Source organism: Anomaloglossus baeobatrachus, chromosome 5 (assembly GCF_048569485.1).
Source record: "Anomaloglossus baeobatrachus isolate aAnoBae1 chromosome 5, aAnoBae1.hap1, whole genome shotgun sequence".
NCBI classification, from domain to species: Eukaryota; Metazoa; Chordata; class Amphibia; order Anura; family Aromobatidae; genus Anomaloglossus; species Anomaloglossus baeobatrachus.
This window is the reverse complement of record NC_134357.1, coordinates 402,879,279-402,899,555: the sequence shown is the minus strand read 5'-3', so window position 1 is coordinate 402,899,555 and position 20,277 is coordinate 402,879,279. Positions and strand designations below refer to the sequence as shown.

At 45.6% G+C, this 20,277-nt stretch overlaps 1 protein-coding gene across 1 annotated transcript in view; it reads left to right on the top strand.

The window, feature by feature from the left end:
- Positions 1–3,418: 3,418 nt before the first annotated feature.
- The window catches only part of LOC142310215 (NXPE family member 1-like), a 99,123-nt gene continuing 82,264 nt past the window's right edge, over positions 3,419–20,277 (top strand). Inside the window, exon 1 of the mRNA XM_075347703.1 lies at positions 3,419–3,760. The gene's annotated coding sequence lies outside the window, so the exon portion shown is untranslated. The remainder of the gene's footprint in view (positions 3,761–20,277) is intronic.

Below are 20,277 nucleotides of genomic sequence, written 5' to 3'. Positions count from 1 at the left end.
AAGCCATTATACTAGCAAACAGTCAGTGTACCTAGTGGCATCCTAAACGTGGCTATTGGACTTTTGTCTATTCACACTATTGTAAAGATATTTGCAGCACGTCTGCCTGCATTGCACACTCCAACTCATTATAACTAAGCCATTATACTAGCAAACAGTCAGTGTACCTAGTGGCATCCTAAACGTGGCTATTGGACTTTTGTCTATTCACACTATTGTAAAGATATTTGCAGCACGTCTGCCTGCATTGCACACTCCAACTCATTATAACTAAGCCATTATACTAGCAAACAGTCAGTGTACCTAGTGGCATCCTAAACGTGGCTATTGGACTTTTGTCTATTCACACTATTGTAAAGATATTTGCAGCACGTCTGCCTGCATTGCACACTCCACCTTTTTTTAACTAAGCCATTATACTAGCAAACAGTCAGTGTACCTAGTGGCATCCTAAACGTGGCTATTGGACTTTTGTCTATTCACACTATTGTAAAGATATTTGCAGCACGTCTGCCAGCATTGCACACTCCACCTTTTTTTAACTCAGCCATTATACTAGCAAACAGTCAGTGTACCTAGTGGCATCCTAAACGTGGCTATTGGACTTTTGTCTATTCACACTATTGTAAAGATATTTGCAGCACGTCTGCCAGCATTGCACACTCCACCTTTTTTTAACTCAGCCATTATACTAGCAAACAGTCAGTGTACCTAGTGGCATCCTAAACGTGGCTATTGGACTTTTGTCTATTCACACTATTGTAAAGATATTTGCAGCACGTCTGCCTGCATTGCACACTCCACCTTTTTTTAACTCAGCCATTATACTAGCAAACAGTCAGTGTACCTAGTGGCATCCTAAACGTGGCTATTGGACTTTTGTCTATTCACACTATTGTAAAGATATTTGCAGCACGTCTGCCTGCATTGCACACTCCACCTTTTTTTAACTCAGCCATTATACTAGCAAACAGTCAGTGTACCTAGTGGCATCCTAAACGTGGTTATTGGACTTTTGTCTATTCACACTATTGTAAAGATATTTGCAGCACGTCTGCCTGCATTGCACACTCCACCTTTTTTTAACTCAGCCATTATACTAGCAAACAGTCAGTGTACCTAGTGGCATCCTAAACGTGGCTATTGGACTTTTGTCTATTCACACTATTGTAAAGATATTTGCAGCACGTCTGCCTGCATTGCACACTCCACCTTTTTTTAACTCAGCCATTATACTAGCAAACAGTCAGTGTACCTAGTGGCATCCTAAACGTGGCTATTGGACTTTTGTCTATTCACACTATTGTAAAGATATTTGCAGCACGTCTGCCTGCATTGCACACTCCAACTCATTATAACTAAGCCATTATACTAGCAAACAGTCAGTGTACCTAGTGGCATCCTAAACGTGGCTATTGGACTTTTGTCTATTCACACTATTGTAAAGATATTTGCAGCACGTCTGCCTGCATTGCACACTCCAACTCATTATAACTAAGCCATTATACTAGCAAACAGTCAGTGTACCTAGTGGCATCCTAAACGTGGCTATTGGACTTTTGTCTATTCACACTATTGTAAAGATATTTGCAGCACGTCTGCCTGCATTGCACACTCCAACTCATTATAACTAAGCCATTATACTAGCAAACAGTCAGTGTACCTAGTGGCATCCTAAACGTGGCTATTGGACTTTTGTCTATTCACACTATTGTAAAGATATTTGCAGCACGTCTGCCTGCATTGCACACTCCACCTTTTTTTAACTAAGCCATTATACTAGCAAACAGTCAGTGTACCTAGTGGCATCCTAAACGTGGCTATTGGACTTTTGTCTATTCACACTATTGTAAAGATATTTGCAGCACGTCTGCCTGCATTGCACACTCCACCTTTTTTTAACTAAGCCATTATACTAGCAAAGAGTCAGTGTACCTAGTGGCATCCTAAACGTGGCTATTGGACTTTTGTCTATTCACACTATTGTAAAGATATTTGCAGCACGTCTGCCAGCATTGCACACTCCACCTTTTTTTAACTCAGCCATTATACTAGCAAACAGTCAGTGTACCTAGTGGCATCCTAAACGTGGCTATTGGACTTTTGTCTATTCACACTATTGTAAAGATATTTGCAGCACGTCTGCCTGCATTGCACACTCCACCTTTTTTTAACTCAGCCATTATACTAGCAAACAGTCAGTGTACCTAGTGGCATCCTAAACGTGGCTATTGGACTTTTGTCTATTCACACTATTGTAAAGATATTTGCAGCACGTCTGCCTGCATTGCACACTCCACCTTTTTTTAACTCAGCCATTATACTAGCAAACAGTCAGTGTACCTAATGGCATCCTAAACGTGGTTATTGGACTTTTGTCTATTCACACTATTGTAAAGATATTTGCAGCACGTCTGCCTGCATTGCACACTCCACCTTTTTTTAACTCAGCCATTATACTAGCAAACAGTCAGTGTACCTAGTGGCATCCTAAACGTGGCTATTGGACTTTTGTCTATTCACACTATTGTAAAGATACCGTATTTTTCGCTTTATAAGACGCACCTGATTATAAGACGCACCCCCAAATTTGGTGAAGGAAAAGAGAATTTTTTTTTTTAATGGTAAATGGGGTCCATCTTATAATGCCAGTGTCCCTCTAACAAATCATATAGGGTATATGTCCCTCATAGCCCCCCATCCTAAAATTAGCCCCCTTAATCTGGATATGGCCCCCTTATATTGAATATAGCCCCCTTGTGATGGCACACGTTCCCCTGTGCTGCCTATGGTCCCCTATGGATTGCACACGTTCCCGTGTTAGATAACGCCCCCATGCTGCTGCCCATGGCCCCTATAGATCGCACAAGTCCCCCTGTGTTAGATATTGCCCCCATAGTGCTGCCCATGGCCCCTATAGATCGCACAAGTCCCCCTGTGTCAGATATCGCCCCCATAGTGCTGCCCATGGCCCCTATAGATCGCACAAGTCCCCCTGTGTCAGATATCGCCCCCATAGTGCTGCCCATGGCCCCTATATAGATCGCACAAGTCCCCCTGTGTCAGATATCGCCCCCATAGTGCTGCCCATGGCCCCTATATAGATCGCACAAGTCCCCCTGTGTCAGATATCGCCCCCATAGTGCTGCCCATGGCCCCTATAGATCGCACAAGTCCCCCTGTGTCAGATATCGCCCCCATAGTGCTGCCCATGGCCCCTATATAGATCGCACAAGTCCCCCTGTGTCAGATATCGCCCCCATAGTGCTGCCCATGGCCCCTATAGATCGCACAAGTCCCCCTGTGTCAGATATCGCCCCCATAGTGCTGCCCATGGCCCCTATATAGATCGCACAAGTCCCCCTGTGTCAGATATCTCCCCCATAGTGCTGCCCATGGGCCCCTATAGATCGCACAAGTCCCCCTGTGTCAGATATCTCCCCCATAGTGCTGCCCATGGGCCCCTATAGATCGCACAAGTCCCCCTGTGTCAGATATCGCCCCCATAGTGCTGCCCATGGGCCCCTATAGATCGCACAAGTCCCCCTGTGTCAGATATGGCCCCTAGGCTGCTGCCCAAAGTAAAATAAACCCCTCTTTCCTTATCTCCTGCAGTGCTGAGCTCCCTCCTGTCTGCTCCGTGCTTCTGTTCTTCCTTACTTCCTGGTTGTCAGTGCGGTCATGTGATCGGCACAGCAGGCTGAGATCTCTGCTTGCCTGATCACACTGGAAGCAGGGGCACGAGGAGAAACGCTGCAGGGTGAGTAAAGATTTTTTATTTTAGAATGAGCAGCAGCCTGGGGGCCAAATCTAACACAGGGGTGGGCATGTGCGATCACACTGGGACGCAGGCTCATATAATATGCACCGCTCACCAGCCCCTCACTGCGTGCGATTTCAGCACCATTGGAGATGGACAGCGGCTGTGCATATTATATGAGCGGGTGCAGGAGATCAAAGGCAGCAGCCCGCAGCGTTCCACTGTGCTCCAGAGCTGCTGCCCCCACCTCCCCTGGACGCTGCAGGGTACATATATATATACCACCCCCCCTCCCCCCCCCGTATATTCGGCTTATAAGACGCACCCCCTACTTTCCCCCAAAATTTGGGGGAACAAAAGTGCGTCTTATAAAGCGAAAAATACGGTATTTGCAGCACGTCTGCCTGCATTGCACACTCCAACTCATTATAACTAAGCCATTATACTAGCAAACAGTCAGTGTACCTAGTGGCATCCTAAACGTGGCTATTGGACTTTTGTCTATTCACACTATTGTAAAGATATTTGCAGCACGTCTGCCTGCATTGCACACTCCAACTCATTATAACTAAGCCATTATACTAGCAAACAGTCAGTGTACCTAGTGGCATCCTAAACGTGGCTATTGGACTTTTGTCTATTCACACTATTGTAAAGATATTTGCAGCACGTCTGCCTGCATTGCACACTCCAACTCATTATAACTAAGCCATTATACTAGCAAACAGTCAGTGTACCTAGTGGCATCCTAAACGTGGCTATTGGACTTTTGTCTATTCACACTATTGTAAAGATATTTGCAGCACGTCTGCCTGCATTGCACACTCCACCTTTTTTTAACTAAGCCATTATACTAGCAAACAGTCAGTGTACCTAGTGGCATCCTAAACGTGGCTATTGGACTTTTGTCTATTCACACTATTGTAAAGATATTTGCAGCACGTCTGCCTGCATTGCACACTCCAACTCATTATAACTAAGCCATTATACTAGCAAACAGTCAGTGTACCTAGTGGCATCCTAAACGTGGCTATTGGACTTTTGTCTATTCACACTACTGCAAATCTATGTGCAGCACCTCTGCATGACACCCTCCTGCTCTGTTTTTAATGAGCTATAATGATAGCAAAAAATACTGCCATTTTGTGGCATCATAGAACTGGCTGTTGTATTCCATTAGTGCCCCACTGGTGACAAGCTATTTCTAGCACCTCTACATGACACCCTCATGCACATTTTGCTACGCTAATGTTATAGCAAACTCATGGAATTCATTGCTGCATTTCATAATTCGGAGGGATAGAAAGTCAGGCTTCCTTTAGCTTTTCCTTCTGTTCATAGACAGCATCTCCAAGAGCAATTTCCCCTCCACGTCTAAGTGTGGAGAGGCAGCTAGTGCGCATGCGTGTGCCGATTTACCCCAGCTGCAGCCTAGTTACAGTGTTTTGCCTAGTGAGTATGCTCAGCCTGACTGTGTTATTCCTGACGCTAAGTCTTCATTTCGGGATACAGCGCATGCTCCCACACTAAGTGTGAAAAGCCTCTTTGCACAGGTGCTTGCATTCCGTGCCGGGTCTAAGTCCTGTTTTGTGCCTAGACACCATGCTAAAGCTGATAGTCTTTTTTCAGAGACTGTATTTCATGCTACTGAGCATGCTCAGGAACTTACTGCATCAGAGACTAGGTACGGTAATGAACTCTTGGGCCCTGCCCCTGATGTGGGGGTCCCATATAGACCACAGGGCATCAGGTGTCCTCCCAAATGGCTTGCAGAGGCCCACACCTATGACTTGTCACCGCATTATTGATGGTCAGACGATGACTGGTGAGGTGTTTGGGTCATGGCAGCCATGAGGTCATCATTGAAGTTGCGGTTCCAAATAGGACGCTACTTATGCCACTCATGACGTGTCACTTTACTTTTGTCTCCAGGAGGTGCATTGTGGTTCACCCTGGTTTGGGGCGGACCCAGGTTATAAAAGGGGCTGGAGCCAACAAGGAGGTACGCAGTCTTCTATTATGCTACGAAAGAGCACACCTCCATGTGTTGAACCCATTGCGGCTTTAGGCCAGAGGTAGGCAGGGATAGGGTGGTGGATGCAGGCCACCACCACAGTTGGTAACGCAGAACGGTTAAGACCAGCTCCTGTCCTACCAGTCCTGCTTGTGCAGCCCAGTGGCATTAACAGGCCTGCTGCTGCTGATGCGCCTGCTGTCCACAGGTGTGGCCCCTACGCACACGGTCAGCGTACTCAATGGCCCCTGTGTGGTTAACAGGGAGTTCCTGGGCTGGGTGGGCATGTGGACCCTGTGACGCTAACAGGGCTCCCAGTCTCCAGATCCGAATGGCGTCTAACTCGGTTCAGCATACTATTAGTTTCATAGCCACACAGCTCTGTATCCTCCACCAAACCTTCCAGTTGCCAAACTCTCCTTTTCCAACTGGGAGCACGGTGGACACTGACTGCTGAAGGTGATATATACCTTTCTCTTTCTTTTCTTATTAATTTACGTTATATAGCGGTAACATAGTATATACCACTTTATCCAAATCTGCCAGTCACACTGTAACAGATGGTGTTTCTTCAGCAAATGTTACTGTTGCTTAACCACCAAATCCACGGACCAAAACTTTTTTCCCCTTTCCAACACACCTGTTCCCCGTTCCACCAGCATCTGTCCTTTTTCAACTCATTTTGGTATATGAACAAAAGTGCAACTCTGCAGGGACACCGTACTCAACGCCATCTCAGCACAGCAGCCAGCCCTCGGTCCCTCAGATGTGGACAAGTAAAAGACCATTTCCTCCTATCCATGACAAAGCGTTGAGATTCACTCTGTGCAGCACTGGTGTTTAGTGGGAAAGTAGATCTAAGATTGCGTACCACATTATGCAGATACTCCTGTATACGTGCGTCCATTTCTATGGCACGAATTATTTTGCCAAATTTTGTCTTGTACCGGGGATGTAACAGTGTGGCATCCCAGTATTCTGGATTACTTTGAATTCGTACAATCCGAGGGTCATGTTGTAGGTAGTGCAGCAAGAAGCCGCTGATGTGTCTTGTGCATCCAGGAGGACCAAGTCCTTGGTGTGTTGGTGGCAGAGAGGTGAGAATCGTGCCTCCTTCCTCTGCCCTCTCACCACAACCTCGCACAACCGAAATGTGAGCAAGCTCTCACTCATCTGCTGAGTCTTCCATGCCCATCGCAAGTTCGTCCTCCATTTCTTCATTGGCTCCTGCACCTTCCTCAACACTTTTTGCTGATACTATGCACCCTTGTTAATCACTCTCCCTCACCATGACTGCCGCCTAGGTGCCACTGACCATCTGGACCTCGTAGATCTTGTTATCCCTTCCGCATATGACTCCTCCTGTACTTCCTCCCCTTCCTGTTGTCCCAACACCTGACTCCGAATAATAATTACAGTGCGCTCCATCATGTAGATGACCAGAATTGTCACGCTGAGAATGACATTGCCAGTGCTAAACATCTTCATCGACATTTGTAAACTGTGTAGCAGGGTGCATAGGTCCTTGATCTGACACCACTCCAGCAGCGTGATCTGCACCACCTCTGGATCAAGTTAGGCCAGGCTATATGTCATAACGTATTGCAGCAGGGTTCGGCGGTGTTGCCACAAACGCTGCAACATGTGCAGATTCAAATTCCTGCGTGTGGGCACATCGCATTTCAGGCGTTTAACCAGCAGACCTAAAGACTTCTGTTGCGACGAAAGTTGTTGAGCTGCTGTGTGCGCACGATGGAAGTGAGCACATAGCGAGCGTGCACGCTGCACAAGGCCATGTAGGCCGTGATGGTGTTTTAAAAATTGATGGAGAATTAGGTTCAACACGCGAGCCATACAAGGCTCGTGTGTCACATTGCCATGCTGATGGCCCGCAGCCAGGTTTGCATCATTGCCGCACACGGCTGTTAAGTCACCAACGGAGTCCGCTCCGTTAATTTGTACTCCGGTCGCCAGGTGACAACGTGTTCCTTTCATGAATAGTGCTGATGATGGGAGAGGAGTCGATGCCAGCGGCGCAGGTGGACGCAGGTTATGCTCACACACTGGGCTGCATTACCTTGACAGATGCAGAATCTCTGGCTGAATGTAGCTGGTGGGTATCTCACACATGAAATACCATCATACAGCTACAACCAATGGGAAGACACTACACCCTTTTTTATGCCCATCCTGTCTTTTGACCACTGCCAGACATAGCTATGAACCTCTGGTTAATTTTACCCCCAGTTCTGTTTTATGATTTTGTGTGCTTGTTACCTGACTACTTTTCCTGCTTGCTGTTTATGTACCTTGTTGGCCGATCCGCATTTCACCTCTGCTTGTTTTCTGATTAAGTCCTGCCCGTCCCATTCTGTTCCTGTTCCTCAATTAATGTTTTGACCCTGCCTGACTACTATTCTCTGGAACTGCAGCCTTCCACAGGTATTAATCATCTTGGGCCCTGTGTAATTCCTAATCCCTGTATAGGGGTTAAAGGGTTTCAGGGTTCTAGGGGTCCTACTTGGTGAGTGGCTTCCCTCTAGCCTATCATTAACAGCCCATCTGAGTGTGTGGATCAAGGAAGGCGTTACACCGTGCTCTCTGCAGAAGGCCATGTGGGCCAGGATAGTGCTTTAAAAATTGCTGGACAACCAGGTTCAACACGTGAACCACACAAGCCATGTGTGTCACATTGTCACAGCGAAGGGCCGCACCCATGTTTGCATCATTGTCGCACCCGGCCTTCCCTGGCTGCTGGTTCAGTGGAGACAACCATTGATGAAACTCGGTCTCCAGAGCTAACCGTCCACAACTTCTCAGCGGTGTGACTCACATTTCCCATACATTTCAAAGTAAACCTTTGACCGCCTGATGGCATTGAGCTCTGCTGCCAGCATAGTAAGGAGGTGTGTGGTATTCCTTGTGCGCAGTTACAAGGAAGGGTGGCCTGACCACACAGGGTTTGCGCCAAGGTGGAGGACCCACACGAGGTTGAAGAGGCAGAAGCAGTGTATTAACTTCTACATACAGAAGAAGGATTGAAACAACTCGTGGGGACGGCAAGACTTGGACAGCAGACCCTTCTCCATCTCTCACCATAGTTTGCCAGTGCCCAGTCAGTGACATGTAATGACCCTGTCTATGCTTACTGGTCCAAGTATCTGTGTTGAAATGCACCCTGTCGCACACAGAGTTGCTCAAGGAAGTGGTGATGTTGTGTGCGACATGCTGGTGTAGCGCGGGCATGCTGTTCTTGGAGAAGCAGTGGTGATTGGGCATCTTGTACTGGATCACAGCGACAGACATAAGGTCTCTAAAATCCTGTGTGTCCACTAGGCGGGAAGGCAGCATTTTGGTAGCCAACAGCTTACAGAGGGATAGAGTCAACCTCTTAGCTTTGTCATGGGTCGCAGGAAGTGGCCTTTTATTTGACCACATCTGAGGGACAGAGATCTGGCTGCTGTGTGTAGACGGTGTTGAGTAGGGTGTCCATGGAAAAATGCAGGTTTGTGAGGAAAGTGCAGGCGGAGACATGATGTTGCCTTCATCCAACGTTGGTGCTATCAATGTCTGAGAGAGCTGTACACACGTACTTGTTTCCCCTTCCAAACCAACTGACGACCTACCAAGCAAACTGCCTGTAGCGGTTACAGTGGTGGAAGTTGTGGGTGGAAAAACAGGTGTGACAGCTGTCCCCACAGTCCTAGAAGATGACGAGCGCGCGGATGCACTGGAAGGGGCAGGCGGTGGATGGTTGGCTCCGCTAGGCCGCATTGCAGCACGGTGAGCTTCCCACCGGGCCATATGATATTTATTCATGTGACGATTCATGGAAGAAGTTGTCAAACTGCTGAGGTTTTGACCTCTACTAAGAGAACCATGACAAATTTTACAGATCACATAATTTGGGCGATCTTTTTCTATGTCAAAAAAGGACCAGGCTAGGCAAGGCTTAGAGGCCATGCGACCTGTTGATCCACCCCGAATAATGCTCAGAGGCAGAGTGGTGGCTGAGGATGCAGTTGTAGACGTGCTACCAGTGCTCCGACTCTGTCCAGGAAGGCGCAAGGTAACTTCGTCGTCGGTTGCATCCTCCTCCACCGCCTCTGTTGACCTCCTCGAGTGTCTGACTGTGGGTTGACAGTAGGTGGGATCTAGAACTTCATCATCAATTGTTGTGTTTGCACTCCCCTCCCCCTCAGACTGAGCCTCTTCTTGCCCTGACCGAATATTTCAGTTGTCATCCCAATCGGGTATCTGCGTCTCATCTTCATCAGTATGTTCCTCATTGTCTATAACCACAGGTGTTGGAAAGGCAGCATTTTGGTAGCCAACAGTTTGCAGATGCTGAAAGTCAACCTCCAAGCCATGTCATGACCTTCTAAAAGCATGTAAAACACAGCGAGGGGACTCCAACCACAGTCTCCCTCGTTGCCACTAACTGGGCCACACACCCCACTTGACTGGCATCGGTTGACCCCCCCTTTTGAAAAAGAAAAAGATGCTTTGCATAAAGCACTCTCAAAAATACGCGTGCCTTTCCCGTCCCCTGGCTGACCCAGGGGAAGAAAAGTCCTCTGAGAGCCATGTCCACATTGTCAGTGGACAGACGCGTGTGCTTATCTGCCAGCAGACCACCAGCAGCACTGAAGACAGGTTCCGAGAGAACGCTGGCTGCAGGACATGACAAGATCCCCAAGGCGTACGTGGCGAGCTCAGGCAATTTATCCAGATTGGAAGCCTAAAATGAGCAGGGCTCAAGTTGCACAATAATGGAATCGATGTTTCCTTGCATATACTCTTATATCTGTGTGTCCTCCTCTTTTTCCTTGTCCAGCTGTTTTGTTTTCGCATGAGTTTATGTCCTTGTCACTTTCCCATGTGTTTGTGTTGTGTTGTGAGTTGTTTGTCACCTTTTGGACACCTTTGAGGGTGTTTTCTAGGTGTTTTTCTGTGTTTGTGATTGCCTGCCATTGTTTCCTATTGGCTCGAGTTCGGTTCGTCGAACGTTCGACGAACCGAACTCGAACGGGACCTCCGTTCGGCGAACCGACCTCGAGCCGAACCGGGACCGGTTCGCTCATCTCTAGTTAAGAGGAGACTTTGTGCAGCAGGCCTTCATGGTAAAATAGCTGCTAGGAAACCACTGCTAAGGACAGGCAACAAGCAGAAGAGACTTGTTTGGGTTAAAAAACACAAGGAATGGACATTGGGCTAGTGTAAATCTGTGCTTTGGTCTGATGAGTCCAAATTTGAGATCTTTGGATCCAACCACTGTGTCTTTGTGCGACGCAGAAAAGGTGAACGGATGGACTCTACATACCTTGTTCCCACCGTGAAGCAAGGAGGAGGAGGTGTGATGGTGTCGGGGTGCTTTGCTGTTGACACTGTTGATGATTTATTCAAAATTGAAGGCATACTGAATCAGCATGGCTACTACAGCATCTTGCAGCAGTATGCTATTCCATCAGGTTTGCATTTAGTTGGACCATCATTTATTTTTCAACAGGACAATGACCCCAAACACACCTCCAGGCTGTGCAAGGGCTATTTGACTAAGAAGGAGAGTGATGGGGTGCTACGCCAGATGACCTGGCCTCCACCCTCACCAGACCTGAACCCAATCGAGATGGTTTGGGGTGAGCTGGACCGCAGAGTGAAGGCAAAAGGGCCAACAAGTGCTAAGCATCTCTGGGAACTCTTTCAAGACTGATGGAAGACCATTTCCAGTGACTACCTCTTGAAGCTCATCAAGAGAATGCCAAGAGTGTGCAAAACAGTAATCAAAGGAAAAGGTGGCTACTTTGAAGAACCTAGAATATAAGACATATTTTCAGTTGTTTCACACTTTTTTGTTAAGTATTTCATTCTACATGTGTTAATTCATAGTTTTGATGTCTTCAATGTGAATCTACAATTTTCAGAGTCATGAAAACAGAGAAAACCCTTTGAAGGAGATGTGTCCAAACTTTTGGTCTGCACTGTGTATACTGTTCAAAAAAATAAAGGGAACACTTAAACAACAAAGTGGTTTTTTAGTATTCCCTTTATTTTTTTGAGCAGTATTGAGCAGTATATATATATATATATATACATATATATATATATATATATACACACACACACACACATACACACACACACGCGCACACATACACACACACACGCGCACACATACACACACACACGCGCACACACATTTATGGCCAAAAGTGTTAGCACCCTTGAAGTTGTTCCAGAAAATGAAGTATTTCCCTTACAAAATTAATAATACACCCTCTACACCCTCTACATCTCACCTCTCCATAATACACCCTCTACACCACATTACCCTCTCCATAATACACCTTCTACACCGCCCCTCTCCATAATGCACCACCTACACCACCTCTCTCCATAATACACATTGTACACTGTCCCTCTCCATAATACACCCTCTACACTGCCGCTTTCCATAACACACTCTCTACACCGCCTCTTTTCATAATACACTTTCTATACCATCTCACTCTATAATACACCTTCTACACTGCCCCTCTCCATAATACACATTCTACACTGCCTTTCTCCATAATACGCCCTCTACACCGCCTCACTCCATAATACACCTTCTACACCGCCCATCTCTATAATACACTCTCCACACCACCTCTTTCCGTTATACACCCTCCACACCACTCCTCTCCATAACACACCTTTTACACTGCCCCTCTCCTTAATACACCCTCCATACCGCCTCTCTCCATAATACACCCTTTACACTGCCTTTCTCTATAATAGACTCTCTACACCGCTTCTTTCCATAATACATCTTCTACACCGCCCTTCTCCTTAATACACCCTCTACACTGCCCCTCTACATAATACACCCTCTACTCCGCCTCTCACCATAATACACTTTCTACACCACCCGTCTTCATAATACACCCCGCTACAGCACCTCTCTCCATTATATCTCTCCCACACTGCCACTGTGTATAATATCACCACACATACTCTATCCCTGTATAGAATATCTCTCCCACACACACTCCCTCTCTATATAATATGCCCCACACACACCGCCCCTCAGTATAATATCCCCCACACACACTGTCCTTCTGTATAATATCCCTCACATTTGTTGTCCTTCTGTATATTATCCCCACATACAAGCTGCCCCTCTTTATAATATCCTCCCACGCACACTGCCCCTCTGCATATTGCTCCTACACACTACCTCTCTATATACTATCCCCCCACAACACACACACATTCCCCCTCTGTATACTATCTCCTACACACACACACACACACTGCCCCTCCTGGTATACAGTTAGGTCCAGAAATATTTGGACAGTGACACAAGTTTTGTTATTTTAGCTGTTTACAAAAACATGTTCAGAAATACAATTATATATATAATATGGGCTGAAAGTGCACACTCCCAGCTGCAATATGAGAGTTTTCACATCCAAATCAGAGAAAGGGTTTAGGAATCATAGCTCTGTAATGCATAGCCTCCTCTTTTTCAAGGGACCAAAAGTAATTGGACAAGGGACTCTAAGGGCTGCAATTAACTCTGAAGGCATCTCCCTCGTTAACCTGTAATCAATGAAATAATTAAAAGGTCTGGGGTTGATTACAGGTGTGTGGTTTTGCATTTGGAAGCTGTTGCTGTGACCAGACAACATGCGGTCTAAGGAACTCTCAATTGAGGTGAAGCAGAACATCCTGAGGCTGAAAAAAAAGAAAAAATCCATCAGAGAGATAGCAGACATGCTTGGAGTAGCAAAATCAACAGTCGGGTACATTCTAAGAAAAAAGGAATTGACTGGTGAGCTTGGGAACTCAAAAAGGCCTGGGCGTCCACGGATGACAACAGTGGTGGATGATCGGCGCATACTTTCTTTGGTGAAGAAGAACCCGTTCACAACATCAACTGAAGTTCAGAACACTCTCAGTGAAGTACAGTCAGGGCCAGAAATATTTGGACAGTGACACAAGTTTTGTTATTTTAGCTGTTTACAAAAACATGTTCAGAAATACAATTATATATATAATATGGGCTGAAAGTGCACACTCCCAGCTGCAATATGAGAGTTTTCACATCCAAATCGGAGAAAGGGTTTAGGAATCATAGCTCTGTAATGCATAGCCTCCTCTTTTTCAAGGGACCAAAAGTAATTGGACAAGGGACTCTAAGGGCTGCAATTAACTCTGAAGGCGTCTCCCTCGTTAACCTGTAATCAATGAAGTAGTTAAAAGGTCTGGGGTTGATTACAGGTGTGTGGTTTTGCATTTGTAAGCTGTTGCTGTGACCAGACAACATGTGGTCTAAGGAACTCTCAATTGAGGTGAAGCAGAACATCCTGAGGTTTAAAAAAAAGAAAAAATCCATCAAAGAGATAGCAGACATGCTTGGAGTAGCAAAATCAACAGTCGGGTACATTCGGAGAAAAAAGGAATTGACTGGTGAGCTTGGGAACTCAAAAAGGCCTGTGCGTCCACGGATGACAACAGTGGTGGATGATCGCCGCATACTTTCTTTGGTGAAGAAGAACCCGTTCACAACATCAACTGAAGTCCAGAACACTCTCAGTGAAGTAGGTGTATCTGTCTCTAAGTCAACAGTAAAGAGAAGACTCCATGAAAGTAAATACAAAGGGTTCACATCTAGATGCAAACCATTCATCAATTCCAAAAATAGACAAGCCAGAGTTAAATTTGCTGAAAAACACCTCATGAAGCCAGCTCAGTTCTGGAAAAGTATTCTATGGACAGATGAGACAAAGATCAACCTGTACCAGAATGATGGGAAGAAAAAAGTTTGGACAAGAAAGGGAACGGCACATGATCCAAGGTACACCACATCCTCTGTAAAACATGGTGGAGGCAACGTGATGGCATGGGCATGCATGGTTTTCAATGGCACTGGGTCACTTGTGTTTATTGATGACATAACAGCAGACAAGAGTAGCCGGATGAATTCTGAAGTGTACCGGGATATACTTTCAGCCCAGATTCAGCCAAATGCCGCAAAGTTGATCGGACGGCGCTTCATAGTACAGATGGACAATGACCCCAAGCATACAGCCAAAGCTACCCAGGAGTTCATGAGTGCAAAAAAGTGGAACATTCTGCAATGGCCAAGTCAATCACCAGATCTTAACCCAATTGAGCATGCATTTCACTTGCTCAAATCCAGAATTAAGACGGAAAGACCCACAAACAAGCAAGACCTGAAGGCTGCGGCTGTAAAGGCCTGGCAAAGCATTAAGAAGGAGGAAACCCAGCGTTTGGTGATGTCCATGGGTTCCAGACTTAAGGCAGTGATTGCCTCCAAAGGATTCGCAACAAAATATTGAAAATAAAAATATTTTGTTTGGGTTTGGTTTATTTGTCCAATTACTTTTGACCTCCTAAAATGTGGAGTGTTTGTAAAGAAATGTGTACAATTCCTACAATTTCTATCAGATATTTTTGTTCAAACCTTCAAATTAAACGTTACAATCTACACTTGAATTCTGTTGTAGAGGTTTCATTTCAAATCCAATGTGGTGGCATGCAGAGCCCAACTCGCGAAAATTGTGTCACTGTCCAAATATTTCTGGACCTAACTGTAGGTGTATCTGTCTCTAAGTCAACAGTAAAGAGAAGACTCCATGAAAGTAAATACAAAGGGTTCACATTTAGATGCAAACCATTCATCAATTCCAAAAATAAACAGGCCAGAGTTAAATTTGCTGAAAAACACCTCATGAAGACAGCTCAGTTCTGGAAAAGTATTCTATGGACAGATGAGACAAAGATCAACCTGTACCAGAATGATGGGAAGAAAAAAGTTTGGAGAAGAAAGGGAATGGCACATGATCCAAGGCACACCACATCCTCTGTAAAACATGGTGGAGGCATCGTGATGGCATGGGCATGCATGGTTTTCAATGGCACTGGGTCACTTGTGTTTATTGATGACATAACAGCAGACAAGAGTAGCCGGATGAATTCTGAAGTGTACCGGGATATACTTTCAGCCCAGATTAAGCCAAATGCTGCAAAGTTGATCGGACGGCGCTTCATAGTACAGATGGACAATGACCCCAAGCATACAGCCAAAGCTACCCAGGAGTTCATGAGTGCAAAAAAGTGGAACATTCTGCAATGGCCAAGTCAATCACCAGATCTTAACCCAATTGAGCATGCATTTCACTTGCTCAAATCCAGACTTAAGACGGAAAGACCCACAAACAAGCAAGACCTGAAGGCTGCAGCTGTAAAGGCCTGGCAAAGCATTAAGAAGGAGGAAACCCAGCGTTTGGTGATGTCCATGGGTTCCAGACTTAAGGCAGTGATTGCCTCCAAAGGATTCGCAACAAAATATTGAAAATAAAAATATTTTGTTTGGGTTTGGTTTATTTGTCCAATTACTTTTGACCTCCTAAAATGTGGAGTGTTTGTAAAGAAATGTGTACAATTCATACAATTTCTATCAGATATTTTTGTTCAAACCTTCAAATTAAACGTTACAATCTGCACTTGAATTCTGTTGTAGAGGTTTCATTTCAAATCCAATGTGGTGGCATGCAGAGCCCAACTCGCGAAAATTGTGTCACTGTCCAAATATTTCTGGACCTAACTGTAGGTGTATCTGTCTCTAAGTCAACAGTAAAGAGAAGACTCCATGAAAGTAAATACAAAGGGTTCACATTTAGATGCAAACCATTCATCAATTCCAAAAATAAACAGGCCAGAGTTAAATTTGCTGAAAAACACCTCATGAAGACAGCTCAGTTCTGGAAAAGTATTCTATGGACAGATGAGACAAAGATCAACCTGTACCAGAATGATGGGAAGAAAAAAGTTTGGAGAAGAAAGGGAATGGCACATGATCCAAGGCACACCACATCCTCTGTAAAACATGGTGGAGGCATCGTGATGGCATGGGCATGCATGGTTTTCAATGGCACTGGGTCACTTGTGTTTATTGATGACATAACAGCAGACAAGAGTAGCCGGATGAATTCTGAAGTGTACCGGGATATACTTTTAGCCCAGATTAAGCCAAATGCTGCAAAGTTGATCGGACGGCGCTTCATAGTACAGATGGACAATGACCCCAAGCATACAGCCAAAGCTACCCAGGAGTTCATGAGTGCAAAAAAGTGGAACATTCTGCAATGGCCAAGTCAATCACCAGATCTTAACCCAATTGAGCATGCATTTCACTTGCTCAAATCCAGACTTAAGACGGAAAGACCCACAAACAAGCAAGACCTGAAGGCTGCGGCTGTAAAGGCCTGGCAAAGCATTAAGAAGGAGGAAACCCAGCGTTTGGTGATGTCCATGGGTTCCAGACTTAAGGCAGTGATTGCCTCCAAAGGATTCGCAACAAAATATTGAAAATAAAAATATTTTGTTTGGGTTTGGTTTATTTGTCCAATTACTTTTGACCTCCTAAAATGTGGAGTGTTTGTAAAGAAATGTGTACAATTCATACAATTTCTATCAGATATTTTTGTTCAAACCTTCAAATTAAACGTTACAATCTGCACTTGAATTCTGTTGTAGAGGTTTCATTTCAAATCCAATGTGGTGGCATGCAGAGCCCAACTCGCGAAAATTGTGTCACTGTCCAAATATTTCTGGACCTAACTGTATACAGAGACATTTCAATAAACAAGAATATCATCAAAAAAGTTAATTTATTTCAGTAATTCAATACAAAAAGTGAATACATTATATACAGAGTGATCTATTTCAAGTGTTTATTTATGTTAATGTTGATGATTATGGCTTACAGATGATATTCTAATTTACTGAGATGTACCTGTATGTCCCCATCCTGGGCCCTTCCTAGTATGTATGTCCCTCTTCTGGTATATATGTCCCCCTCTTGGGCCATTTTGGTTTATTTGTCCCCTTCCTGGCAAACATGTCCTCCTCCTGGTATATATGTCCTTTCCCTGGGATGTTCCTGGTATATATGTCCCCTTCCTTGTTTATTTGTCCCATCATGGTATATATGGCGCATCCTGGGGGCCCCCTGGTATATATATCCCCCTCATGGATAAATTCTGGTATATATGTACTCATCCTGGTTTCTGTCCCCTTTCTGAGGGGCTCCTGGAATACAAAAAAACAAACATTTTACTCATGCTCCCCGACTCCCAAGTCATTTAGCACCCTCTCTGAGCTGCGATGCATTTTAGCTGGATGTGCGCCCAATGACGCACATACAACTCAAGCAAGGCAGGGACCAGGGTCGGCGGGCCCCTCTACCACTCCGGCTATTGTCCCGCTCCTGTCTTCGACTCATAGAGCGGTTATCTCACCCCACTGGCTGCCGAGTCATCGCCACCTCCACGGCTCTGCTTTCCTACAGCAGTGTGATGACCTCATCACACTGCTACACGCTGAACCCTGCTCTGCCCCTGCCTCCGGCACAAGGGCTGACACTGACAGCTTAGGGCCCCTGTGCAAGAAATTGTGCCTGGCCCCCCCTTTCTTTTATGGTGACAAAGCTGCAGATATACTGTATATGTATATACATATATATTACATAGTGCCCTCTTTTGTTATGTACAGCACCATCCCTTACATATTGGATTCTATTGTCATTTTTGTTATTTATAGAGCTCTGTCTTTATTTCATAGCATCCTCTCTTGTTAGATATAAAATGACATGACTACTGATGGAACATGGTAATGTTTCTTTTCTGATGGGTTGGTATTCTGGTATTCTGGACAGATGCTGCTCCATTAGCAGTCATTTTATATCAAACAAGAGAGGATTATATAATAAAGAGAGGGAGCTGGGAATAGCAAAAATAAGGAGAATATACTATATAAGAGATGGTGCTATACAGAAAAAGAGGACACTATATAATAAAAGACAGCACCATACATAACTAGCGAGGATGCTAATAAGGGACAGTGTTATACATAATAAAAGGAGAAACTACAGTATGTACTTAAGGATGGCACTTTACATAGTGAGTACACAAAATACTAATGGACGGTGTTATACGGTGTTATACATAATGAGGTTACATCCTGCATCCATTTGCAGTGTCAGTGTGCTGCCTGACTTTTTTTTCTCAGACAGCTCACAGACCCATGAAGTTTGTCCTATTCCTCATAATCAGATCAGAACAGCACACACTCTGAGTCTCACAGATTTCATTCTCAGAGCTATGATTTTCACAGATATGTGAATGGATTTATGAAATTCTAGGAGTCTGCGACACATGAAAATGTCACACGAATGTGATAATATGGCCTAAGGGATTTAACAAATAACAGCAATACTCCAAGCCATACAGTACAGAATAAGTATTTTCAGAAAGTTACTTACCGTTGACATCTCATCTGCTTAGTTATTTTCTGTTCTTTCTTCTCCGTCGAGTCAGATCTTCATGTCGACATCTAAAAGCCATGACTCTTCTTGTCACACTGATCACTGCAGCCCTGAAAATAGCAAGTTTACAAATATTATAGACAAACATTTACCTCCTGAATAAAAATCCCCTACACTGCGTCCCTGAATATAAATATGTACCAGACTATATATTATACAATTAGCCATACACTAGTCAAAATATAAGGTGATAAATAAGCGGGCACTATGGCCCCCATTAACCCTAGAGCACATACCTGGGGCCTCGCAGGCCTGCTAGGTCACTTGTTTTCTATGGTAGATATGAAACACCCGCGCCGGGGCTTGCAGGGCTCGCACGGTCACCGGGCTGGTGGTATTCGGGGTCAGACTATGAGTGGCCCGACCCGGCTTCCGTGAACCCCGGCGGGTTTCAATAAAAGGAAAATCCGACCGTCAGTCCGGTGTTACAAGGGGGATGGAAGGAGGGTAACGGGGTTCCTGGAGAGCTTGCCATCACTCTCCCCCCAGGAAACGGTACGGGACGGGGACGGGGGATGCTTGCAGCGCCACCCGTGGTTTGCGGCCAGGTGTTCAGCTGCCGCTGCGCAGTCTCTTTCCGGGGAAGGTGTTACGGGCAGCCGGATGGAATTGCTCCCCACGGGTGGAGCGGGGTGGCCCCGGGAGGTTTATGAGACCCAGGGCAACAGTCCTCAGGGACACCGGGGGCACAGGGTGGCAGCATTACTCACAGCAGTCAAGGAGTGCGGTTCCAGTTGTTCTTTATTTAAAGTCCGTTCCACATCACATTCTTCTTCCCCGAGAAAGGGCGCAAAGTTGAAGCCCCGCCCCCTGGGAACACGGCCGGAAGGAAGTAAGACTCTGAGGCTGGGAGCGAAACTAGAGAGCCGCGTCTTGAGACTGCTCCCAAAAAACCAGGGGGGGCGGGCGGAAAAACTGCGGCATGTGACCAAAGGCGATAAGAGGCAGGGACACCAGGACTCTGCCATCTTCTGTTCCTGGACACCACCTCGAGAGGATGTCTGACCGGTCCGGCAACCCGAAGATGGAGGAACCTGCTCCCGGGACTGCCGACTGGGTGGAAGCCCAGACCGCGAAAAGGTGCCGCAAGATCCAGGCTCAAGCAAA